The sequence below is a fragment of the Anas acuta genome, chromosome 1 (genome assembly GCF_963932015.1).
Source record: "Anas acuta chromosome 1, bAnaAcu1.1, whole genome shotgun sequence".
Classification (NCBI taxonomy): domain Eukaryota; kingdom Metazoa; phylum Chordata; class Aves; order Anseriformes; family Anatidae; genus Anas; species Anas acuta.
In genome coordinates, this window is record NC_088979.1 from 35,228,721 (window position 1) to 35,255,417 (window position 26,697).

Sequence of the window (26,697 nt, forward strand, 5' to 3'; positions counted from 1 at the left end):
TCTGTTGCAGATTGTTTCCCTGTCATGAAGTATAAAAGAAGGTCATTTCTCAAGGAAAAAAAATAATGAAGAAGAAGAAGAAAAGGCAAAGGTCAAATGATGTTGACCTGATCTCATTTACACCAATTTTACACTTCTACATCAATAAAGCTACATTGACTGTCACTCTTCATGGATCAGGATAGTGTTTCCCTGTTTTAATGTCACTGTATCTATGGTGTTTTTGTTGTTGTTGTTGTTGTTTGCTTTGTTGTTTGTTGTTTTTTTTTTTTTTCCTCCTCTTCACTGCTCTCTCTCACTAATGTCAACTTCATTCTTTTGTGACATTCTGCGGAAGATGCCAAAGGAAATCATCGTTATTGAATACAGAGGTCTTTAATGACTGAGCTCCCAAACCTGGGAAAATTGAGGCACTGATATTTAAATACAAATTCCTTCATTTGACAAAGGCAATCTGGCATTCTTTTACCTGCCAGAATAACAACTCCCAGTCTAAAACAAAAATGAGCATTTTGGATTGCTGGGGGTTAAACCAAGCTGCCAGGAAAGTCAGGGGAGAGGATCTGACTCCCAGATGCCTCTGCTAGAGAAATTAATCCTGGAGTTTAGCATCTGGATCCTTCAACTGCCAAGCTCGCCCCAGTCGTCTGCTTCATCACTGGGCCAGATTAAAAGAGAGTGATGAGCAGGAGCAGGTTCTGCACCATCAGTGACAAGAAAAGAGGAAAAAAAAATAAGAAAAAAAGAAAAAAAAAGCAGAAACAAAAAAACCCTTGAAATCAAGCGTGTCTTGCATGTGTATGCGAATGAACTTTGAAACAATGGCCTGCTTTAAAGCTGTGTCAAGCAAAGCCAGTCAGGTCTGTTGGTTTCCTTCTACAAACAGTGTGGTGGTTAAAGGTGGCAAATTTGTGCAGGTTCGTCCCATTAGGGTGCCACCTGTCAAGTTTTTCTTTGAGCACACATGTTCATAAAAATTATTTTGTTTCAGGTTGATAGCAGCCCTCATCAAGTATTCCACTCTCACACGCATCCCACACACTCGTGTAATGTGATTTCAAAATACAGATGGGCTCCACCAGCTAAACTCAAATTCAGATCTGGACTTAGTTCCCCTTACAAAGTTCAGGCATGTTATATTCTGGGGATTTGAACTAGTCTCATCATAGTTTGGAGTCCATCTGTAAACTTGGATGTGTATTCCGCTTTTAAAATCCCCACTTTTTAATTCATGTCAAGATCTTCATATTTTTATTCACATAGGGTGCTTAGGAGCAGATTTTGACTTTTTGCTTATTGATTCTTCAGGAAGAAAAACTTTGTAAATCCAATTACACCATTTTGGAATCTAACATTTATAAACCTCAGGAAAAAAAAATCCCTTGTTGTTTCTCTTCTCAAAACAAACTTTGAGAGCATCAGTCATATCGTAAGAAAACAAACAAACAAACAAACAAAAAAAAAAAAAAAAAAAAAAAACAGGACAAAACATCACTGATCCTTTTACCATATTGATGACAGAGATGGAGTGGATCAGCAAGGCAAAATAACAAAACCCTCAAAGGACCCTCAAAGATAATGAGTTCCCTGGTGAGGTTTGTCTGATTTAGAGGAAGGAAAAATTTATCCATCTCCATAGTTCTAGTAAGACAGTTGGAGTTTTGTGCTGCAAGCTGACTCTGTATTTGTTACATCTGAGGAAGATGCTGTCTTTGTAGAAGGAAAAGCATCTCCTTGAACAGGAGAATCTACTATGGGGAAGAATAATTTATTTGTCTGCTTATAGAGAGGCCAGGGTACATTGAAGTTGGTGATAAGAAAAAATGAACTCTGGGAGAAGTAGTGGGATGAGAAACCATGCCATTTGGCTGTTGTTCTTGCTACTGCTGCCGACGTAGCTTTTGCTATGTCAATATATAAGCATACAAAGGAAATTAGAGTGCTGTGATCAGATGACTAAAAGCCTTCTTTCCCCCAGAAAGATCACACAACAAAGCACATTACTCAGTCTTTCACAATAAAAGTCTATATGTAAACATTTCCTGCAAGATATGTTGTCTTGATTACTGGTTTGACAGCAGCATTGTGTCATGACCAGACTGTATCCCAAATACCCCTCAGTGTTAGGCCTCATCTGATATGTCTGTAAACACAAACAAAAAGCAGAAATCTGCTCCTATGATTACTTCACAAAACAATAACAACGACAACAACCAGAAAAAAAAATAGAAGCATGTGTATATATATATTTTTTTTTATTATTATTTTTTTTTTAGTTTGTGCCTTACTCCATGAAGAGTGGTTTGGGTAACACAGCTGAGACTTTCAAAATATTTCAGTGCTGCTCAGTGACAGAGTTTTTAAGATGATATAATTTAAAGAAAAACTATTTTAAAGAACACTGAGGTAAAGCCATTTTAAAAATACAGTTGTAATTTTCTTAAGTAGGAAAATAGGTCTGTGTTATCCAAAAAGCTACTCACTTTGAAAACACTGGACTACTCTCCTGAATCTTATCACTTACATATAGCATAGGTAGAGTTTACTATATTCGCTATTGCTATAATAGAAATGCATGTGATTAAAAATTTTTGGGATAACAAAAAGAAATGTTTCCACATACAGAAAAAAAAAAAAGGTTTATGAGGTAATAAAATCTTACAGAGTAGAATTTTCTCCACCTATAGAGATTCCTGTTTCAGAATCTTTTATTCTTTTCAGACAATTATTCTTCTATTCTTCTCTGGGGAAAAAACAAACAAACAAACAAACAAAAAATATATATTTTTCCAGTCCTCTTTCACCAATTAAAATGTAAGATTTTTTTTCCATTATTTTCATTACTTTATATATATATTTGTCATTGAACAAGTTTAGACTCTAAACATACAATGATCACGAATGAACAGAAGCAAAGCAAATGAGAATTAACTAATTTGTACATAAATGTAAAATGTTCTAACAAAAAGTATATTTACATTATGCATTTGTTATGTGAACATAAAGATAGCTGTAAATAATTTAAGTAGTTGGGGCTTAGAGAGGAAGTTCTCCTTTACTCCTTGTTATGCTTGTTTTACTGTGGACCAGAAGTAAAAAAATCTTCCTGCTCCAGAAGATTTGGCCTTTTCTCAAAAACAAAGTTGAACAAGCTCCACTGGAAGAAATATCTGAATAACACAGTGAGGCAGGCAGAGAAAAACATAGAAAATGAGGAATTTTAAATGCAAATGAAGCCCAGCAACTTATGAGAGAAATAAGGAACTTTCTCATAGCAGAGAGGGATCAAGATTGTATGAAATTGTTTAGTTTAAAAGTTGCTTGGGGAAAAGTAAGATAAACTTTTTTCCTAGATTGACTTCATTTCTGATTTTTTTTTCTTTTTTTTTGTTATGACAAAACACAGCTTTAAGAATTCAAAGATATAAAGATTGGTCTTGATAACTTTCAGTATTCTTTCTGTAAAAAAAGAATGGAACAGTTCCATTCTATGGCCTACATTGCTTTTATAAGCTCCTTAAAGCAAGTGCAAAAGAAACTGACATAATTTAAGCTATTCGGCTGTAGAATGGAAAATAATACGGAAATTATCTACCAAAGAAAGAAAATCTATACTCTTTCATGATGATGTTAAAACTAGACTTGATAATATGGGACATATAGATTATTCAAAGTAAATGGAACTAACTACAGCTAGTGCTAATTCTAGAATTTTAATTGAAAATTCTTAAGTATGGATTAATATTGTTGAATCATGCAATTTAAATGAAGCTTCGGAATTTATTAGCTGATGACAAATGCTGAAGAGCTGGCAGAAAAGCTCTCAGAAAACCTGTTTCCTAATCAACACAGAAACACATATTCTATCAAGCAGATGAGTCAAACTGTAATTTAATAAATTCAAATACACAAACTGGAGATTATGAATTGCACTTTTGAAGTGGGGGAACATTGTTTAAACCATAAAATATTGTATGGAATATCTATTCTATACTAGTTCATTTTCATTGTAACCCAATTGGTGGCCCTCTTTGAGCAGGAGTTTGCATCAGATAACTTCCAGAAATCCCTTTCAACCATTGTGTGATTCTCAGATTATCTGATTCTGTGTGGCATCAAAGCTTTGCATGAATTTATTTACTGTTAACTCAATAAGGCCAAGTTAGCTGATAACTGCGTACTCTTCAACACGAAGCCAATTTACACAGAACAACAAGATCACTTCCAGGGATGGGGCATCCACAACTCCTCTGAACAACCTGGTACAGTGCCTCACAATCCTCTTAGGAAAGAATTTCTTCCTAGTACCTACTCTAAATCAATCCTCTTTTAGTTTAAAGTCATTACTCCTTGTCCTAATACTATACTCCCAGACAAAGAGTCCCTCTCCTGCTTTCCTGTAGGCCTCAACCCCAACTCCCTCAGCCCGTCTTCATAGGAGAGATGTTCCAGCCCTCTGATCATCCTCACGGCCCTCCTCTGGATTCTTTCTAAGATGACTGTGTCCTTCTTGTGCTGGGGGCCCCAAAGCTGAGTGCAGTACTCCAGGTCGGGTCTCACAAGAGCAGTGTAGAGGGGGCGGATCACCTCCCTTGACCTGCTGGCCAGGCTTCTTTTGATGCAGCACAGGATGTGATTGGCTTTCTGGGCTGCAAGTACACATAGAATCATAGAATCATTCAGGTTGGAAAAGACCTCTAAAATCATCTAGTCCAACCTTTAACATACTACTGATAAGTCCAACCGATTATCTAGTTTCTTGAAGACCTCCAGGGACAGTGACTTGACCGCTTCCCTGGTCAGCCTATTCCAATGTACCACAACCCTTTCTGTTTGGAAATTTTTCTTAATATCCAACCTAACTTTCCCTGGTGCAACTTAAATCCATTTCCTCTTACATCATTTGGTGTTTGGAAGAAAAGCCTGATCCCCACGTCACTACAACCTCCTTTAAGGTAATTGTAAAGCATAGTAAGGCCTCCCCTTGTTTTCTAAAAGCTAAACAATGCCAGCTCCCTCAGCCACTCCTCATAATCCTGCTGGCCACATTACTTCTGATACAAGCCAAGATGCTGTTGGCTTTCTTGGCCACCTGAGAAAATGCTGGCTCATATTCAGCCAGCTATCGACTAGTACCCCCAGGTCCATTTCTGCCAAGCAACCAAGAAAGGAAAAAGGAAGGAAGGAAGGAAGGAAGGAAGGAAGGAAGGAAGGAAGGAAGGAAGGAAGGAAGGCAGGGAGGGAGGGAGGGAGGAAGGAAGGAAGGAAGGAAGGAAGGAAGGAAGGAAGGAAGGAAGGAAGGAAGGAAGAAAGGAGGGAGGGAGGGAAGGAGGGAGGGAGGAAGGAAGGAAATACTGTTAATATTTGTCTAGGATTTTCATTTAGATGTAGGGACCTGTGCACTACTGAATAGCATCCTGGATGGTCATCCATGTCCTGGAAAAGGAGCATCTTCTAATCCTTGCTTATATCTTTCCTGCATTATTTTTTTTTAATTCATAATTATTTGTTTCAACTAATAAGCAATAAGGCATTGTACCTTCATAAGCTGCAGGTCATAATCCCTGTTGGTTCAAATGAATCTATTAGTAAGATTCATAAACTGAATAGAGTAGAAATAAATCTGCTGACTATATTGGTACGATAATGGTAAGGTTAAGATGACAAAAGCTGAAGTCTGATTTTGAATAAGAGCAAAATAATTGTTCTATAATACGTAATGAGGAAAAAAAAAGGAATGAAAGAATGAAAGAACAAAAGAACGAAAGAAAGAAAAAAGAAAAATTCAGGGATCCTTAGAAAGAAATTTTAAAAACTTAATCTTTACCAGCCAAGCAAATTGTCCATCTATATGCATTTACAGAGTAAAAATAAATAAAAATATCTAAAAAAGAAAAAAAAAGGTAGGAAAATTTATTTTGGCCAGAGAAGAATCAATGCAAAGCAAAAAAGGCAGATCACTGAGTCTTAGGTAAGTATTTTTGACAAACTACCCAAAATAAAATTGAAGTATGTCTTCCAGATGTCCTCCAGATGTCCTCCATGGTAAGGTAATAAGAAATGAGCTTTGAATTTAATTTGTTTTATATATGTATAGAATCATAGAATCATAGAATATCCTGAGTTGGAAGGGACCCTTAAGGATCATCAAGTCCAACTCTTGACACTGCACAGGTCTACCCAAGTTCAGACCATGTGACTAAGTGCACAGTCCAATCTCTTCTTAAATTCAGTCAGGCTCGGTGCAGTGACCACTTCCCTGGGGAGCCTGTTCCAGTGTGCAACCACTCTCTCTGTGAAGAACCCCTTCCTGATGTCCAGCCTAAACTTCCCCTGCCTCAGCTTAACTCCGTTCCCGCGGGTCCTGTCGCTGGTGTTAATGGAGAAAAGGTCTCCTGCCTCTCGACACCCCCTTACGAGGAAGTTGTAGACTGCGATGAGGTCTCCCCTTAGCCTCCTCTTCTCCAGGCTGAACAGGCCCAGTGCCCTCAGCCGCTCCTCGTACGTCTTCCCCTCCAGGCCTTTCACCATCTTCGTAGCCCTCCTCTGGACACTCTCCAACAGTTTCATGTCCTTTTTATACTGTGGTGCCCAGAACTGCAATATGTATGTATGTTTACATAAAGATAAAATTTGTTATAAAAACCTGCAGGTATGACTAACGTATTGATTAGTCAATTCAAAAAATAAAAATAAAAGTAAGTGAATAGATTGAACTATGTATGTAACCTCTTACCTAAGTGATTTGCCAGGAGTCAAGCAGAAATGGTCTTCAATAGCAGGAGTAGTTGCCACACTATGTTTCAACAGTGAAGCAACCATGTGAGCAATGCACTGAATTAGCCCTGGGAGTCTCAAAAGTCACAAGAAATGTTCCAGATGGATTCACACACTACTTCGTTATAAAAGAGTGGAAATACAATTGGAATAGAAAGGACTAGCCCTACATGTATATGAATCAACAGTCATTTTAGGAATTATTTTAAGCTGTCTTGTTGTGTCCCTTCTGTTCTTTAAACTGGTCTGCTAATTCAGTTGACTTATTTCATCTGCATTATGCAGGCATCAAAATGAAGAAAATCAATAATAAGACAGGCAAGTGTTTCCAAAATACTTTTGGGACCTCATGTATCTCTTTTCTCCTCTTCCTGTTCTGTCTTCTGACCAGACACTGTCATTATCTTTGTCTTTACCCTTCTCCATCAATGCTTCCAGTACCTTTGGCAAACAACTCATTACCCTACAGAGTTATACTTCTTCCACTGAGGACAATGCAGTAACTTCCTTTCATTTTAATACTCCAGTGCTAAGGCCTAACTTACTAACTTTATCTCAGCTTTTCTTTTTTTTTTTTCACTTCTATGAATTAGCTTATGATTCAATACTCTGCCTCCATTAGAAAATCTCTCTACTACTGCTGTATCTCACTTATACTCTATAGCGTTTGTATTTAATTACATGAAGAGTTCTGGGAAATGATATAATGAAAGGCATTATACAAAGTAAATGTACACTGTATTGTAATTTGGTTTGGTTACTTCAGTGTGTTTATATGTTTCAGTACTTTCTTCCCTAATAGTTAAATTCATTTATGTCACAGATGTTTGGTTATTGGTCTCCTGCCTCTTCTTAGAGGTACTCTAATTGAGCACCTGTGTGTGGGGATGGAGGGAATTGGGGGTTCTTGATTAATTTTCTCCAGCTATAAATTATTTATTGTCTTGTACCATTTTCCTGTCATCCTCTCTGGGACTCTTTTAAGCTGTCAAAGATACCTATTTACTTTTAATTGATTGCTACTTTGTGCTCATTGAGCTTTCCTAGATGACAAACAGAGAAGAAATATTAAAACTAGCCGTATCTAGCTACAACAGGAAGGGGTGGCATAGCACAAATTATTGCTAAGAGTAGAGTCTAATCCTTTGAAGTACTGAATTCTAAGTAGAAAAAGGTAGAAAGTTGCTCAAGAATGTGCAGAAGAGAGCAGCAAAGCTGATGAAGGGAATAGAAAATAAGACATGAGGAGTGGCTGAGGGAATTGGGGCTGTTTAGTCCGGAGAAAAGGGGGCTGAGGGGTAACCTCATCGATCTTTACTACTACCTGAAAGAGGTTGCAGCAAGGAGGGTATTGCTCTCTATTCTTGGGTGAAAAAAAGATAGGACATGAGGCAATGGCCTCAAGTTGCACCATGGGAGGTTTAGATTGGATATCAGGAAGAATTTCTTCATGGAGAGAGTGGTTAGGCATTTGGAACAGGCTGCCCAATAAAGTGGTGGAATCACCATCTCTGGAAGTATTTAAGAGATGTGGCATTTAGGGACATGGTTTAGTGATAGACTTGTAGTTAGGTGGATGGTTGGACTTGATGATCTTAAGGGTCTTTTCTGACCTAATTATTCTATGAATTTATGATCTTAAACTTTTTACTTAATTTCATGCACAAATTTTCAGGTCCCATCCTCTAATCTGTTTCACTGTATATAAAATGGACCTAATGGTACTTGCTTCGTATATGTTTGCACATATACTTTCAAAGAGCAATACATTTTGAATAGATTTTATTTTAATATTATAACCATCTCTGTTTTAACATACTGTCTTCAGCCAGCTCTTCAGATGTTAATTTTGTCATTCTGGTTTACAGAAAGTCCTTGAATAAAGGGAGAAAAAATAAAATTGTTATCTTGTCACAGAAAAATACTGTCCCCATTGTCATCTGGAAAAACATTTTACCTGACAATATCTGGAGACTTGGGGTAGTGGTTACCTCACAGTAGCAGAATCATTATAATATACCAAATAAATAGAAGGTCAAAGGTATGGCACCAGAGAAGTCACGAAGATAACAGCAATGTTTGTAGGAGCCAGTGGAACTGTTAGTAACATAATATCCAGGTTCAATAGCTGACTGAAGACTTAATACTCCTATAAATGACAGTAAGCCAACATCATCGTGGAAAACATCAGGATACTGGCAACTCATATTGTAACTGACAGCTTAAGTGACTTTAAAAAATATTATAGGGAGGCTGTTGCATTAAGGGTATACAAAATTAGCCATTATAAATCTGGTCGCGTTGCAGGTACTGAACTATCAGGATTACAGATTCACAAATAATGTAGTACACCCTCAATCTAGTCACATTCTATGAACTACCACAGCCACACTTAAAGAGTTTGGTTGCATTAAATGAGAACTATCACAGATAGATTTAATGAGCAGTGCAATTTATTAAAGCAACAGGTACACAGGTTCTTTGAATTGCCAACGATAAATTCACTGTCTGCAAAGCACATTCAAATACTAGAAGTATGAGTAACACAGCCTGGCTATAAACACCTTAAAAGGTATAAATACTCTGTAGAGATTTCTAAGTTTCCCGTGAAGATACCTGGCATAACCAAGTGTTCAAATCTTACCCAGATTTAAACATATGATGACAGATCCAGAAAAATACAATTGAACTCCTCTTTCCTGGACAGTCAAATAAATCCTTGTTTTCCCTATGCACCTACTACCTGCATATGCTTCAGGTGGCCTATTGCAGTCAAAAGCAAACACTGGAAAGACACTGGAAAGAAACTATGCACTGCCTGCTTTATATTAGTGCCACATACCTTTAGCATTTTTTGCTGAAACTAATAAGAAAATAACATGTGATGGATCACAAAATCTGCAAAAAGTATTTTAATTTACTGTTATGTAGTTATTTATTTAATAATCTGTTCAGGTTTGCATGTTATTGATTCCCTTCACAAAGCATTTAGTAGAACATTATTTTGCATGATTTTTATGAATATGGGCATTTGTATTTGCACTTCAATTTGAAAATATATCTGCAATGGTATTTCTTCATCCCAATGTATATTCATCCTCCTCTCAGAACAGGACTCTTTCAGAGAGGGCTGACTCTTAATTCCAGCAATATTTCTATATTAAAACATACTGATAACGAAAATAAAATCATAACAGATTTGGCAGGTATACATTGAAATTCTTAAAGGGACAATAGGAAGATTCACTTGTTTGAATACAATGCATGGAAGGCTGAGGTTTTCATTTCCTAACCAAGTATATTGATAGTATTTTAACTGAGCCATCATCTTTATTGCATTTTTACAAAGACCTTATCATAAACCAGTGGTGCTTGAGGCATACTAAAATTGTAAGACTTTTCTTTCTCAAAGAATTAACATGATGCCCCTTTGGCACTGTTTAGAAATTCTTCATTTGCTCCACAAACATTAAAATGCTGGCAAAGCATTAGTGTAAGAGAGAACACCAAATTATCGTTATTTAACAGGATTCAAAATCAGCCTAGTTTTTATAAATGTTTTTTGGAAGGTTACACTTATGCAAGACAATAAGTGATAGAAAATGAAAAGACAGTAAGCTTTCAAAATTAAAACAAAAGTTACAAACATCATAAATATTATTAGTGCTAACACTAATGGCCCAACCAATTTTGATTAGCAATGCTAAAGAAATGTTACTGGCCTTCTTAAAGCAGTAACAGTTCTAAATTCTTATTCTCTCTTTCATATTTATATTAGTCTGTTATGGTCTAAAACTATGTGACTTTTGTTGCTATTCAGGATGGTTTTATTAATTTCAGAGACTCCTCCTTAGAAGGTGGCTTGCTTGAAGAGAAGGAACAGGGGGGTCTTATCAATATGCATAAATACCTGAAGTGTGGGTGCAAAGAAGATGGACCCATCTTCTCATTCTAATGAGAAGATCATAATACCTTTAAAAATGTTCAGTTAGAAAATACAGCTTCTAAACATCATGACCAAGGTATGCTAAGTTAGTTATTAACAAATGTTCTAATGTTATTCCAGCCTCAGTTTAATCAGTTCAAGAACTAACATCTTGCTGATGGGTTCTGTGAAAATTCCCATCTCCCATAATCTTTCCATTCTCAATGAACTTTTTATTCCTGAGACACCAGTGTGCTTATGATATCATTTCTAATCATGAGTGTTTCAAACACAAGAGTCCAAGATCCCTTCAGAAAGAAAAGCTTTAGTATCAAGCAAAAATATATTTAAAACAGTGTAGATATTTATCCTCAGTATTTTTCAGACATTGCTTTGAATGCTCTTTTTCTGTCAAAATTGTTTTTGTAAATGTAAAAGTGAAACTTATACAGAGGCTGAGGCATCATCCTTAGTGTTAAGATTTGCTGGGAGTCAGTTTGGAAATGAATGCCATTATTGTTCATGTATTTAGAAGGTTAACCTTATCTTTTTGATTGAGTTTATCACAAACAACACAATCTCAAATGTGATCTATCTAATACCACTACCCTCAACAGCATGAATAAATACGTGAATAAATACATGGTTAGCTGCAGCAGTTAAAACTTACACATCTCTCTTATACATCTTTGACTTTCAAATTAAAACAGATTTTAATTGTGGATTACAGAGAAACCAATAAAATAAACCAAAGGCAAGTATCCTAGGAACTTCCAAGAAAAACAAGAAAGACTGTGATCTTATCTAAGGGAACAATATAACGTAGTTCATTTAAACATTTTGTTGTTGTTATAAGTCAAAAAAATGAGCTGAATGCAATCATAACTAAACACAGTGCAAAGGACAAATAGGGTAATACAGTTGAAATGTTAATTTGATCAGATCATAAAGACAGGTGGAAAGGAGGAGGCAAAACAGAAAAGGGAATATGATCTGCATGGGGATTCTGTGAACTAACAGTGTAGAACAGTGAACCTAGCTGCTCTGGGCCACCATCTCTGAACCCAGCTTTTTGTCATTCTTCATTAAGGGATTCTGAGAGTTGAGTTTCTGCTGCAAGCAATTGCTACATATTTCCAAAATTATACCAGCCAGTGCTAATTCTCTCTATAGTGAAGGTAGCTATTGCCCTTGAGCATGGAATGCTCTGGGAAATGAGTTATCTTTCTAATACGCAGAAGAGGGAAAATGATGCTAGTACAGGAACAGACACTGGTGTGTGCAGCAGTCATGGGTAATGCTTCATTTACTTCAATAGCTTTCTCTCCCTCTCTCTCCTTCCAAACTCCTTCCCAGTTACTCATTATTGCTGCACTGAGGTGAATTAGTGGTGCTTTAAATAGGAGGGGGAAATTGCATAATAAAAGAGGATCTAGTATGCAAACTATGAGAAATATACTGCATTCGAAAATAAAAATTGTTAAATTAATAAATAGAAAGAATAAAAATATATTGCCACTTACTGTTCAACACGTATGACTTAACAGTACTAACATCACAAATCACAGTTTTTGTATTAGATTAATAATTTAATTAACTAATAATATATTTTTAAGTATGCATACATACAAGTTGATGAATGCATGAAAACTTGAAAAAAAATGCTTACACCAGTTAAAGCTTGTATGTATGTATTTTACTGCTTCAAGTACAATAGGCATGTGGGGGACGACTGAATAGATGGTGTAATTCTTAGCCTTGGTGATCAATGTCTTCAAATGCAGATATATTGGCTTTTCATTTGTTCAAGTATAATTAGGAATAAATTCACTGAAGTTGGAGTTACAATTAGACGTACCTTTTGATTTATGAAGAATAAACTCTATTGCTATTGACATCAAATTTGTGATTTTTTATGCATTTATTTGGCATTAAACAATAGTTGTATTTATTGCTTTTGTCTACTGGAAATCACATAGGATTCAGCCCTTAGTAGTTTCAGCCATTGCAAAATTGATTTCTTTAACCAGAATCTGAACATAAAGTGTCACTTCATGTATGTACTCATGTCTTGACAGGAACATAAAGGTGTGAATCAGTGACCTATCATAATCATAGCAGGGATGTTCAGCCTAGGGAATCATGCTTAAAGCAGTCCGAAGCTAAAACTCCAGACTTCATTTATAACAGATGTAAATGTCAACATGTTCAATTACTTATCCGTGTAAATGTAGCCAATAACTACTGATAATTTACATCGGAATTCTTTGTGGGTGTTATATAGTCATAATAGGGACTATTCCACACTAAAAACAAAACACAAAGAAAAAACTTCCCATCCACAAAATATTATTTTTATTTTTTAATCAACTTTAACATCTTAGATCTACTTTAAACTTTACCATTGAAGGAAAACACCTGTTGATTTTATGTGGCAGTCAAAGCTTGGCCCTACAATCCTCAAGGGAAGGGAAGGGAAGGGAAGGGAAGGGAAGGGAAGGGAAGGGAAGGGAAGAGGGAAGGGAAGGGAAGGGAAGGGAAGGGAAGGGAAGGGAAGGGAAGGGAAGGGAAGGGAAGGGAAGGGAAGGGAAGGGAAGGGAAGGGAAGGGAAGGGAAGGGAAGGGAAGGGAAGGGAAGGGAAGGGAAGGGAAGGGAAGGGAAGGGAAGGGAAGGGAAGGGAAGGGAAGGGAAGGGAAGGGAAGGGAAGGGAAGGGAAGGGAAGGGAAGGGAAGGGAAGGGAAGGGAGGGAAGGGAAGGGAGAAGAGAAAAGAAAAAAGAAAAGAAAGGAAAAGAAAAGAAAGGAAAAGAAAAGAAAGGAAAAGAAAAGAAAGGAAAAGAAAAGAAAGGAAAAGAAAAGAAAAGAAAAGAAAAGAAAAGAAAAGAAAAGAAAAGAAAAGAAAAGAAAAGAAAAGAAAAGAAAAGAAAAGAAAAGAAAAGAAAAGAAAAGAAAAGAAAAGAAAAGAAAAGAAAAGAAAAGAAAAGAAAAGAAAAGAAAAGAAAAGAAAAGAAAAGAAAGAAGACAGAGAAGGACTGTACCTTGACTCACAGTTACATTAATGCACTCAGCTTTAATTTGAGATTCCAAGAGGTAAATGGCCCAAATCAGGCTACAAAGACATTTGAAAATGCATATATATCTTAAGGCTCTTCATGGCATTTGGCTTTAAAACAATTATTGAAGAATTCAATTAATTTTGCAAGATACTTTATGCTGATCTGTAGATGTCATGAAAAAGAACTTCTGGCAAAAATATTGCTTCCTTTTGGCATACGTATTGCAAAGCAAAGCAACTCTCCTGAGATCAACTATACAGTTAACATTTTCTGTAGTAGTATGGGGGATTGCTGGGGAGGTAAAGGAGGGAAAGAGGGTACTGTTAGCTCTGAATGTCTTTTTGGCAGTTACCTTTGGTAGCAACTCCTGGAAGCCATTTCAGGGTGGCATTCCAGATCATAACGACAGTTTATACGTGAACAATCTGAGCAAACAGAGTACTGTGTGGGTGCAGCAACAAACAAGACACAACAAAGCACAAGTTGAAATCAGCTAAATTTTCAATTCAGTATCATAATTTGCTGTAGTAGATAAAGTAAAGAGCCTTTATATAACATTCTTTCCTGTATAATCTTAAACAAAGATCTGCACAACACAACATTATTCAAATAATCTGGAGAGAGATATAACCTAAACAAACAAGGCTTCCTCTAGAATGAAGGCTTCTTCTAGAGCTTCAAGGCACTTCTAAATGACCCTGTTTTTTTTCCATTCCAGGGGAATGCTGTGAAGGGCACCTGAAATGTCATATTGTAGATATTCTCAAACTCAGAGAAGTCCAAAGAGCTGCAGTAAATCTCCCAATGTTAATAGCCTTAATGAGTCAATTCTCCAGCTGGATGAAGACATGCCATACCAACTACTAAGAATGTTCCTCTTTATATCATATTAACTACCTCCTTTTCATTAAAAGCAAACAAATGAACAAAATAAAACAAAACAAACAAACAAAAAACAAGGCATCAAGGTGCTAATGAGCAGAGAAGTCTGACCCAATATTTTTGTCTCTTTCTATAAGATTTCATAATTTAAAATTGAGAAAAAGATAGTAGCAAGGAATGTTTTACTGCATGGTGTTAGCAGTGTCTCTGGTATATGCCTTCCTCCACTTAAGAAGTCCACTTAATATTTTGGGAAATATTCTGTTGCCTGAACATCAGTGTCTAGTGACTTCTGAGATACTCCAGGGAAGTAAAGATGTATATGCAGGGTTGACAGATATACAGATATACAGGTTGACAGATATACAAGGGAATTGCAGCCTTCAGTAACAACAGCTGGGAGCTAGGCAAGATAGCCTATAGTATCTCATGAGCAAGAGGTTATTTATACATGACTCAAGCGCATAAAGCACTTGAGGTATTTTAGATAGCCTGACTTTGTCAAAGATGCAGAGTATAATGACAGATCTTATAAGTAGGTCCAAAGGACAGTAAGCATGAAATTAGCCCAGGGAAGGAATTTCCTTCCCATCCTTCCTTCTTCAGCACTGGACTGTTGGCACTGTTAAATTCTGTTGATATTTAATAAAAGCTAGCATCTGTGCCTTGCTTGCCTCCAATTACAGAGCTTCATCCTAGGGCCACTTTTGAGCTTCTTACAAGCATTGATGCTTGAAGCATAGCTATAACAAAAGAATGGACTGACTTTTTTTTTTTTTTTTTTTTCCTGCCTCTGGCTACCACTCAGTGCTCTTTTTTTTATTTTATTTGTCTCAATTTTGTTTTTGGTTGGCCACCCTAAATGACAAGCCTGCAGCAATGCCACCCCTGTAGGAATCCATTTGATCAATCTTCTCTCTATGTATAGCCTCCCAGGAACAGAAAATATCAGTGAAGGATGTTGCAATGCCCCAGTTACATGCAAACACACATAACCACTACTACAGCACTGTCAGGGCTATTGAATTGGCTAGAGAGAATAATGCGGATTCTTCATGATGAGCCATGATAGATAATGTGAAAATACAGTTTATAATTGTTACCAATGAACTCAATATCTGAAGGTTACTTCAGAATTTCTGTATAAAGCTACTTTAGGGATAAAATTCACTTCAGATCATGGTCAACATCTGTTAGAGAGAAGGAAAAGCTGGAGGAAAAAAATCTATCCAATTTTATCCATTCTTATCTTTCTAAAAGTCTTCTTTGATAGCCAGATGGCTAAGAATAACTGGTTTAGAACCTCACATTTAGAAAGTACACAATACGAAATTAGAAAGTACAGAAGAAAAAAAAAAAAAAAAAAAAAAAGAGAGAGAGAAAATGTGAAAAAGAAAATAAAACTACTGACATCCGAATTATATTGAACCAGGCATGCTTTCATTATTTAGCAAGCACTTGTAAGTTACATAAATTCAATTTTTTTTTTGAATTTTCAGTCTCTAACTGTTCCAGTCTTTCCACTATGTAACTGTTAGTCTTTCCTCAGTCATCAATGTTAGTACTAACCATTTTTATTATCAGTAAGTCAGGCATAATTCAAACACAGCATTTAGGCCATGAGATGATTAAAAGTCCAGTTTTCCTATACATACAATTAGACCTATATTAGATTATAAATTTTATTGAAAATATTGTACATTACAGGAATCAATAATGTATCTGTATCTACACCTTCAGTGCATTATTTCTTAAATAAATATATATACACATAATATATATTTCTGAGAGATAGTATGTAAGAAAAAATAAAATTGGTATAAACAAAAATGGAATGTAGTGGATAAATTTCTGAAGTTATTTTATACTGCATGTTTTAACATAAACTTGAGAATTTAGTTGTCTAAGTTCTTTCTATATCATACAATATATGATTTTCAGAATGTTGTGAATTTTTCACATTTTAAAAACAAGGTCTTTCCAATGTATCTAGACAGAAAAAAAAGAAAAAAAAAAAAAAAAAAGGAATTTGGCAAGTTCAAAATTCTTGAATTTAAGGTTAAGAAAACAAATTCTCTTCTATAAAGATATGAAAGACCATTACTGTTCCAGCTCACAAACATATACGTAATTTCTCATACAAACACAAATAAAAAATATATTATTTTTGTTCTATTGCAAAATGTTACTCTGGGGAGGCATCTGATATTCCCATCACACTAGTCAAACCAGGCTTAAGACAAGGTATTGCAGGTAAGAGGAATATTCTTCTTGCATGCCTAGAATTCAAGTTAAATCCAGTAGTCTCTGAGACACAGTAGATTTTTCCCTTTTTCCCCTAAGGACCTCCAGGTTATTCAGCAAATGGAGCTGAGCCACTCTACCATTTTTCAGTCACTGTGCAATAGGCCCTAAAAGGAGAAGTAGTCTGACCGTGACATACAACTTCAGACACTGATTTGTCATCCAGCTCAACAAAAATGCTTTTCTAAAGAGAACCAAGATAGAAAATTTCTTTTCATATTCATATCTACATTTAATTACAGATTCAGCCTCACAACCAAAAAAGCCCAGAATAGACAATCACCACTGATGAGCACTGGGTCAAAGAAAAGCTAAGCACACACTACATCTGTATTTTTCCCTTTAATTGAACTTTCTCTCCTTAACAGCAGCAAGTAAAATCTCCTTTCTCTGCTCATATATGTTTTCATCTTCAAACTTTAGTTTCACACAGAACTACATAAGTATGTCCACTTTTCATAAGTATAGTTGATTATATGATAAATTGTATATCTTTGTGATAAATTATCTCAGCTTTATGACATACTCCACCTTTCTATAAAAATCTGAACTACAGAACACTTGTAGAGAACCACTAGGGATTTTTTTATTTACTTATTTTAAATTAAAAGTAACAGGGAGGCATTACTTCTTTCTCTTTTCAAATCCATACATTTTTTTCTCAGAAAAAAATGACTTCCTAGTATACAGGATGAGCAGGACTCACAAAACTCTTTTTTATATCTAAAATGTCAGAAGTTAAGTCCATTTCTTAGATGACATGTAAGGCTAGAAATTAGAGTTTTATGCTGCTGGAAAGGATCAGTTTCCCAATTTCTAACTTTGGAGTATCCCAAGATACTAGATGTTAATGTCATGACATTTTAGATATAGAGAAACTCTTTAAAGCTATATTTAGAAGTTTCAAAGGCTTCCTCTGAAACCTGCACACAATTGGACCTACAGCAACCAAGGGATCTAAATTCATATCAACATTTCAAGAGATAATCCATAAACATGCTTTAATGCTTTGAAACGCACCTAAAATAATTTCTAATGTGTGGCACTTACAGAAAATATGATGATGTGATTATACATTAAAGGTTTTACTACCATAAATGTAGGTCATCCAGAACAAATACAACTGATGGCACAGACTTTTGGGAAAGGTAGCCTAAAGTGAAAATTTCAATCCAAGCTGAGAGAGGCAAAGAGTAAGTCAGCTTTTTATGTATTTATTTAGTAACTCCACAAAAGAAATATTTCTTGTTGAAGATATTGCTTTTTTTATTCCAAAGCTCATATTAGAAAAAGCCATTTGCACCCCAAATGAAAATTCTTCAGTCCTTTCTTCATCATAAGGAGTTCTACGGAACAAAATAATTGTTATTTAAAGACAAACAAAGCCAAGGTTTTCTGATTTACAGTTTCATGAGGTAACACATTTATTATATAACTTTTCTTACTTTCTTCTGTTATTTAGATTTCTTAAAAATGTATTCAAGAATATGTATTAAACTTGAAAGAGGAATATAAATGTTTTCATAATGTAAATGCTGCTATTGTATCCTTTCATTTATAAATGTATTTATAAATTCCACTGGAGCTTGATTTTATTTAACAAATATTTCTCATCATCCTCACTCTACTTATATCCTACCCATCAACTAGTTATGAAAGAATCTAAAGTCATAATTAAGATGAAAAATAAGAAAATAAGAAAAGTTTTACACTTCTGGTTATCGACAAGGGAAATACACTAACATCAGATTCTTCTTTATTCTTCTCCTTGTTTTTGTAGGACAATCATTTATACATTTGTCACAGCTGATAGAAATAAAGAAACAAATATAACCTTATGGATTTCCCTTAAGCTAACATTATTTCAATGTGATTAACTCCTATCATGAAACATTTGTTATAAGCTTCAAGTGGTTTCTTTATGAATTAAAGAGCAAACCATTGCCAAATACCCCTCTTTATTACCCCAATGCAAGCAAAGATGTTTTACAGGTACAAGGCTAAGAATACCAATTAGCTTGAAAAATGTATCAAGTAAATCTCTTTTCCTTCTTTTCTTTTGCATATATTATAAGATCATCCATATACAAGTCCCTCATAAAATATATGCTATGTCATAAGTGTTATTACTGAGCAGAAAGCTGAAATTTTAGGAAGAATGCTTCCCAGAAAGACAACAATGTAAAGATTGTCTTAGAAAGCACTGCAAAACTAGATGTTCACACACAGCCAGTTTTCTCATAAATGAGGTTAATCTGTGTTAACAAATTGTCAAAGAACCTGTCATATTCTATTGTCTTTCGAAGTACAAAAATGTTAAACAGATTACAAGAGTGAAATAATACCCCAAAGAAATCACATGCAGTGAAGAAAATCAGTTGGTTTATAGCTTCTTATTTTGAAATTACACTTACATCTGATTCTAAGGAACATTTGTTTGCTTAAGTGTGTATATTGGAGAATACTAGTTTTTATTTTCATAATATTTTCCTTAAAATTGCTCTAATAATGGCAGTAGTTATGGGGAATGTTTATGCAAGATCAAATATTACACTACATCATAAACTTTAATTAGTGAGTTGATCCTCTTCCCTCCCTGAATTTTTAATGAAGTAAAATATTAAGTTTCACATATTTGTGAAAACAAATCCAGAGTACAATGGATAAGAAATGTTATTTTAATGCAACTTTCTACAATGATAAAAAGTATATAAACTTGCACTGTAAATGTTCAAGAAAGATTTTGTTTGTGCTGTATCTACCACATGGTTAGGGCAGTTATTTATGCTACATTTGCAGTTTTAGACTGTACACTTAAGAAACTTTAGGATAAATTATCACTGAAAACATAGGTTTGAAGTGTCATTTGAAGTATCATTCTTAGTTTATAAACTAGAATTTAGACTATCACTACACAAGGCAAGTTCCAGTCTTACACTGCTTTCTATATGGTTTTTAGAATATTTTTTTTTTATTTCCTAGGACTAAAGTTAGCACAGAAACATAAGACAAATATTGTCAATCAAAAGTTTGATATTAATATAACATACTGGATAAATAGGTGGATTTTTTTCCTTTAAAACACTTCTAAATTGATTCTTTGTAGCCAACTTAAGTACTGCTTGCTGAAATCACACTGTATTTGCCTTTGTATCATTGAAAGCAAACAGCCTTCTTTACTGTGTAAAGTTAATAAGTCCAATTAATGAGTCTCCAATACATGGGAGGAGAGACAGGAGAAAATAACAATGAATTCATTTGTGTTACCTCAGGGAAGAATTATCTTATCATGCCTTTAAACTCCAGTTCTCTCTGATAAATACATTAGCCCATATATCAGTTTAGTTCTAATATGCTAAACAGACTTCTGAAAAGTTTAATTAAAAGTTCAGTGTCCTTTCAAGACTGAGTCTTCTTGTGTTCCATGTATCAAAAAAGTCTACAAAAATCACTGTCTCTACTTGTTAGTATTCTTTAGAGTGACTTGTATAATTCCACATGCCCAGGGTTGATTCTTGTCATTTCCTATGATTGTAAATACCTTGGACTCTCATTGTTTTCAGGACTTTAAATTTTTTTCAAGAGTCAGAGAGAGAGAGAAACATATACATACAACTACATGGACTATTTATCTAGACAATTAAATTCAAAGTGTGAATTTAAAACACTGTGGTTGCATTTGCATGACTCTGGCTTATTTAACTTTTTCTAAATGATGTGTATATATATATTTATGTATATATATAAACATATAAAAATATAGGCATGTATATATGCATGTAAATATGTATGCAAATATGCATATATATTTATATGCATACATATGTATGTGTATGCATACATATAAAAATTTCCAGGTATGTTGGAAGTGGATTAACCAAATCCAAAGAATTATTCTTATTTTGGAACAGGAAACTCTATACATATATTTATACTAGTCTACTTCAGTTTAGTCTGCCACTATCATTTTACCAACACAACACCAAAAAAATCTATGGAAACGGATCCTAATGATGCAGCTTTAACTGGAATATTTCTAAATGGTTGAGATAACACTCATGAAAAAAAAAAAAAGCAACAACAAAAACAAAAACAAACAAACAAACAAAACAATAATCAAGTAATCCTTCAGTGTGTTTCCAATTGAAAAATGTAGCCTCTGGAGTAAAGTTTTAAAATTATGATTCACAGATACAAACATATTTACTGGATGACTAAATTCAAACATGCCTATTATTCACAATGTACATATCCTTTGACTTTTATGTCCTGAGTCACTTCATCTGTTTACCAACAAAAAGCTGAACTGACTGCCTCTCTTTCTTTATATATACATTTAAATATAGCCCATATATAACCTTAAACATGGACTTATCCTGAAAAAAAAAATCTCTAAACTGTTCTTGTTTTCATTTTTTGCATTAAACATGAAAAGCATAAGTATTTGAAATCCAGATTTTTTTTTGTTGTTTATTATTATCTCAAAACCTTCAAATTAGAAAATATATTTCACAGAAATGATTAGCTCTTATTCTGCTTTAGCACTTGAAAGGTTACAGCAATAGGAAAAGAAAGAGCTTTAATTAAAGAATGAATTACCAAATACTCAATTTTAATTGATGTAGCTCTCTGCTATTATTTTGTGTGTTTATAGATATTCTATGTGATTCTATAATCAAGATGACACAGACAGACAAAAAGCAAGACTTTAACCAGTAAGGCTAAAGAAGGAAGAGCTGCTGTAAGATCACATTCAGCCATTTAAGTTCAAGAATCATGTGAAGTGTGGTTTCCATGACAACAAGTCACTAATTGCTAACATAAAGTAAAAATCAACCTTGACGGAATTTGGCAGTGACATAGAAGCTGGGAAGAAAAAAAATAAAAATAAATAAATAAATAAACACTTCAAAATAATTATAGGACAATTTTCCAAGTAACTCCATATTCTGAGAAAGGATGAAAGCACCTGGAGTTCCAGGGTTATTTCAGATTTGGCAAAGCTGGCTGTATACACTAGTCATTGCGTATTGATAGTCAACACCTACCTTTAGCAACAGATAAGGAAAGATGTTTGCGATGAGGTGATGAAGGATTTTTGCATGCTTGGGCTACAGATCAGCAAAGGAAAATGCTGTAGAGAATGCATGAAGTAAAGAAAAGACACAAATAATAGGATTTTAACATAAAGTCATGGGGTAGGAAGAAAAACAAATTAAAGGAGAGCAGAGGGTAAGAAAGGGGCTAAACTCAGGCATGCCTCCCATTCTAACTTATTAGTAAGGGTTTCAGACACCTCTAGCTTGCAGATAAAGAGTCTTTTGAGACTAGAAGAAACTATCCGGGAAACACAATGGTACCATTCAAAATTTACCGATTTATGAACTGCTGCATATCATTTGTAAAAATTGCTTCAGCCTGCGTTACCTTTCACCAGCTCTGTAAGTCGACTCACTGGGTCACTAGGAGTGAACAAGAACATTTTGATAAATTCAGTTTCCATGACAATGAATTAGCCATGGAAAAGGGGGAGGTGTTGAAAGATCTGTGTTCTGTAGAATACTCTTCAAATGTTTGCCTGTTTTCATTTTTAGCCATTTAGTTCTCATGGCTCTGTTCCAGGACTCTTTAATTTGCCAGTAGCTGTTTTTCCTCTACAGATTAGAGGAGTAATTCATCAGTGGATGTTTCACTCAGTGGTCCCATCTAACGTAAGAGAACATAAAAATGATTTTTTCCAATTATGCTTTTTGTTTGCTTAGAAAGAATGCAGCAGGCTCTCTTTTGTTGTTCCACTACAACCTCGCTACAGAATGCTTAATCTTTCTAATTTATTGCCCAGTACTACACTTATGAGTACAATTGTACCTTGCAAGACATTGGGAGTTCATTTTAAATACCAGTGAGCCCCCAAAACAAAACAAAACAATGATTTGGAGTTTTCTTCCACAGGAACAAGACAATAAAAGAATGTCACATTCCAAAGGTTGGTATAGTTTGCATCAATGGGAACTACTGAGAAAAAGAACTGAGAAAACAGTTGCTATTTATTTTTGATAGAACAGCATACAATTATTTTTCACTTGTCTGACTTAGAAAGGCAAAGCCAATAGGACATTTTTTAGTGCCAGAATGGAAGGCTACTTAAATTGGTGAATGCTTTTTTGTCACTTTGCCACTTCCCACGTTTGCCACTTTGCCACTTTTTAAGGGTCTTGGATGAGACATTTATACTAATGAGATGAAGAGTAGAGGTGTATAACCATTCATAAAAACATACTTAAAATTCAGAGTAAGATGAGGGAGATCAGAACCATTTACAATGATTATTGGGATAGATAGGTTGCCACCCAGAGACAACTGAGAAAGATTTGGCTCCTTCAGAAAGTAAACCTGTTTTTATGTATCTCCAGCAATATGCTCCTCATTGCCATTAATAAAAATTTAAAGGTCTGAACATCTTGCTTCCACTCTCTGTCTGCTTAACGGCATCATTTTGTGTGATGTACAAGAAAATGAAGGTTTTTTTTGTGTGAAGTTGTTAGTTGTTGTGCCAGCCCAGCATGGACTGAAGTGCCTGAATGGGAAGGGGAAAGGGAAAGGGGAGGGGGAGGGGGAGGAGGAGGGGAAGGAAAGGGGAAGGGGAAGGGGAAGGGGAAGGAAAGGGGAAGGGGAAGGGGAAGGGGAAGGGGAAGGGGAAGGGGAAGGGGAAGGGGAAGGGGAAGGGGAAGGGAAAGGGAAAGGGAAAGGGAAAGGGAAAGGGAAAGGAAAAGGGAAAGGGAAAGGGAAAGGGAAAGGGAAAGGGAAAGGGAAAGGGAAAGGGAAAGGGAAAGGGAAAGGGAAAGGGAAAGGGAAAGGGAAAGGGAAAGGGAAAGGGAAAGGGAAAGGGAAAGGGAAAGGGAAAGGGAAAGGGAAAGGGAAAGGGAAAGGGAAAGGGAAAGGGAAAGGGAAAGGGAAGATAACACTTGTACTTCTGAAAAATATTTTTCTGTTTCAGTAAGATAAAAAAAAATCATAGTCACTCACATACATTGTTTTCTGACTTTCTCCATAGGTATTCACATAAACGTGTTCACTGACAGATAAACCCATATTTTCACTCACAGTCATTCAGTCATACATGCTCTCATAGACACAAAGAAGGAGGATACTAATTTAAAACCATATTGCAGTCAAGGCATCTATCTTATCTTAAAAACTTCAAATACATATATATATATAAAAAACAAACAAACAAACAAAAAAAAAAAAAAAACACTAATTTTCCAAGATGCAAATGTCATTAATACTAGCCTATTGTGAAAATACTGCAGAGCTGGAAATCAAAGTAACCATTTTAGTCAATGAGATTTAGTTGTTCTGAAGCAGCCATTCACAAAAGAAAAATAAGGGGAAGGAAAGATGAATTTGAGTTGATTGAAATTCAGTAAATCAGTAGCCTTGAGTCTCTCAGTCTTGATTTAAAATAGCAGGGGCAGTTGCCGTCAAGCACTTGAGTGCATGTGGACAAGAATAAGCCTAATGACTTCTTTTGTTCATCTGCCATGTGGAACTATTTCAACATTCTTATCTAGGATGTGAGCGAGGTGTGCTAATAGCTCCACACTTCCACTGAGGAACGAATGTAGGTAGCAGTGCACTCAAGTCCCATTGATATTAATGGTGTGAGATCACTCAGCCTGCTCCTTTCAGTGAAATGTACTTAAATGCCCACTGCAAGAAACAGATGTCGGATGCTTCTTCAGTCTATCCATGACCTTCAGCTGGCACCAGACACTGCTGCACGTCTTGTCTTGTTAACATTTTCACAGGTGAGAGATGGATAAACAACCATTTTCTCAAACCTGTAGATTGTTAATAAGTGTCACAAAATACACACCGGAGCTCAGGTGCAGATCATTAAAAAAGAAGCAAGAATGAGAGGAATAATGACATGTCAATCCACCTTAAGCCAAGCTTGACACCCCCGTGATACTTGTTAGCACCACGCACAGGGAATTCTGCCTTCTGTTCTGTTCTTGAACCAGGAATACAGCAGTGGAACTTATTTCCAGATGCTTTTGGTTAAACTTTGAGCCCTTACTCAAATTAAGGAAGAAAATAAGAATATTCAAACATAAAATTTCTTTTTTTTTTTTCCTAATAAAGGTTTAAATGATCTAGTCAAGCACTGTGAACTTTAACTAATAGTTTCATGCTACAGTAATGGCACCTATTATTCGAATTCATTTCCCATACTGACAGCACAACTCAGGCATACTCCAGACTATGACATTTTAAATGACTGGTGATTTTCAGTTGTGCTTTCTAGTGTATGCATATATGAACTACAGAGTGGAATATTTGCATCTGTGTGTACACAAAAGCTTATGTGTTTTTTCTTCTGCTGATATATAGGAACATATATAAAAAACATACATCATCCTTGAAATATATGTGTTTTCCCACACTAACTTTAATAAAAAAGGGAAAATACTTCAGATACATAATAAAATTTCATAAGTTTTAATTGTTTCAGTCAAGACCCTGCTATTCCAGCATTTATCTGTGGTGGTTTTACTTGGGTGGGCAGCCACCATGGCTGTTCTCTCACTCCTCATCCTCAAGGAGGAAGGGGGAGAAAATGTGACACAAAGGACTCAAGGTTTAAGATAAAGATGATTTATTGAAAGGAAAATGGAAGACAGGGAAAATAAAAAAAAAAAAAAAAAAAAAAAACGGAAAAAGTACTCTGTACTTCCCATCAATGAGCAATGTTCAGCCACATCCTGGGAAGCAGGGCCTCAATACACATAGTGGTTGTTCGAGAGGACAGACACTTCCACGAGAGTTCCCCTTCCCCCTTTCTCCTTTCTCACCTTTTATTGCTGAGTGTAACATTATCCTCATTGCTTTATTTCACAATACAATGATATGAAATGTAAGAAATAAATAGAAATTTTAAATGTGATATTGAGCAGAAAATTAGTCAAACACACATTTTTAAAGGATCTCTCATCTCTCACAGGATCTGTCATAGCTACCACATGCAGATGTCATTCTGTTTGTATGTGGTGTTTCTTACACATAAAAATGAACCACTGACTTCCCACTCCAATGCATTAGAAGCAGATGTAATCACAATTTGGAAAACTCTACCTCTGAATAGGTAAATTCTGCTGAGCTACTTCTTAAGCAGGGATACTTGAGGTGCACAGAACAGGAATCTGATCATTCACAGAAAAATATGGTAGAAAAGTACCTCTTTTTTTTTCTCTCTTCTCAGCTCACAAATAAGTAGTGGAAGATTTTGTTTCAAACTAGTGTAATGTTAGGTAAAAAGCCCAAATTTTTCTAGGTTTCTCCACACAGTTTGGTAATCCAGGCCTATATGAGGCAAAACTTGACTTCAACTTGTGTTATGTGATTTTTCATATTTTCTTGACAGAATTACTTATCTATGATCTGCTATCTTCAGGTTAATTTCAGTTAAGGGATAAATTCTGCAATTCACAAGTTGGCAGTATGTTTCTACTGAATTTAGCATGGGAATTCATGTTAATACATGAGTGTTACCACTGACTTGAAGCTGACCTAGCAACCAACTCATAAACATAACAACAGAATGGAGACCAAGTAGCTCTTTGAAATGGCATACCTACAGTTTTAAGAATTGATCCCTTTTATTTTTTATGATTTTTGCAACAATAATAATTATAATAATAATAAATACCTCTAAATATTTTAAATAAAATATTTGCCTCAAAAATACACAT

At 35.3% G+C, this 26,697-nt stretch overlaps 1 long non-coding RNA gene across 1 annotated transcript in view; it reads right to left on the bottom strand.

Annotated features, from left to right (window-relative positions):
- Positions 1-22,393, bottom strand: part of LOC137853450 (uncharacterized) — a 32,650-nt gene extending 10,257 nt beyond the window's left edge. Inside the window, exon 1 of the long non-coding RNA XR_011094513.1 lies at positions 22,317-22,393. This is a non-coding gene — a long non-coding RNA (uncharacterized lncRNA). The remainder of the gene's footprint in view (positions 1-22,316) is intronic.
- Between the last annotated feature and the right edge of the window lie 4,304 nt (positions 22,394-26,697).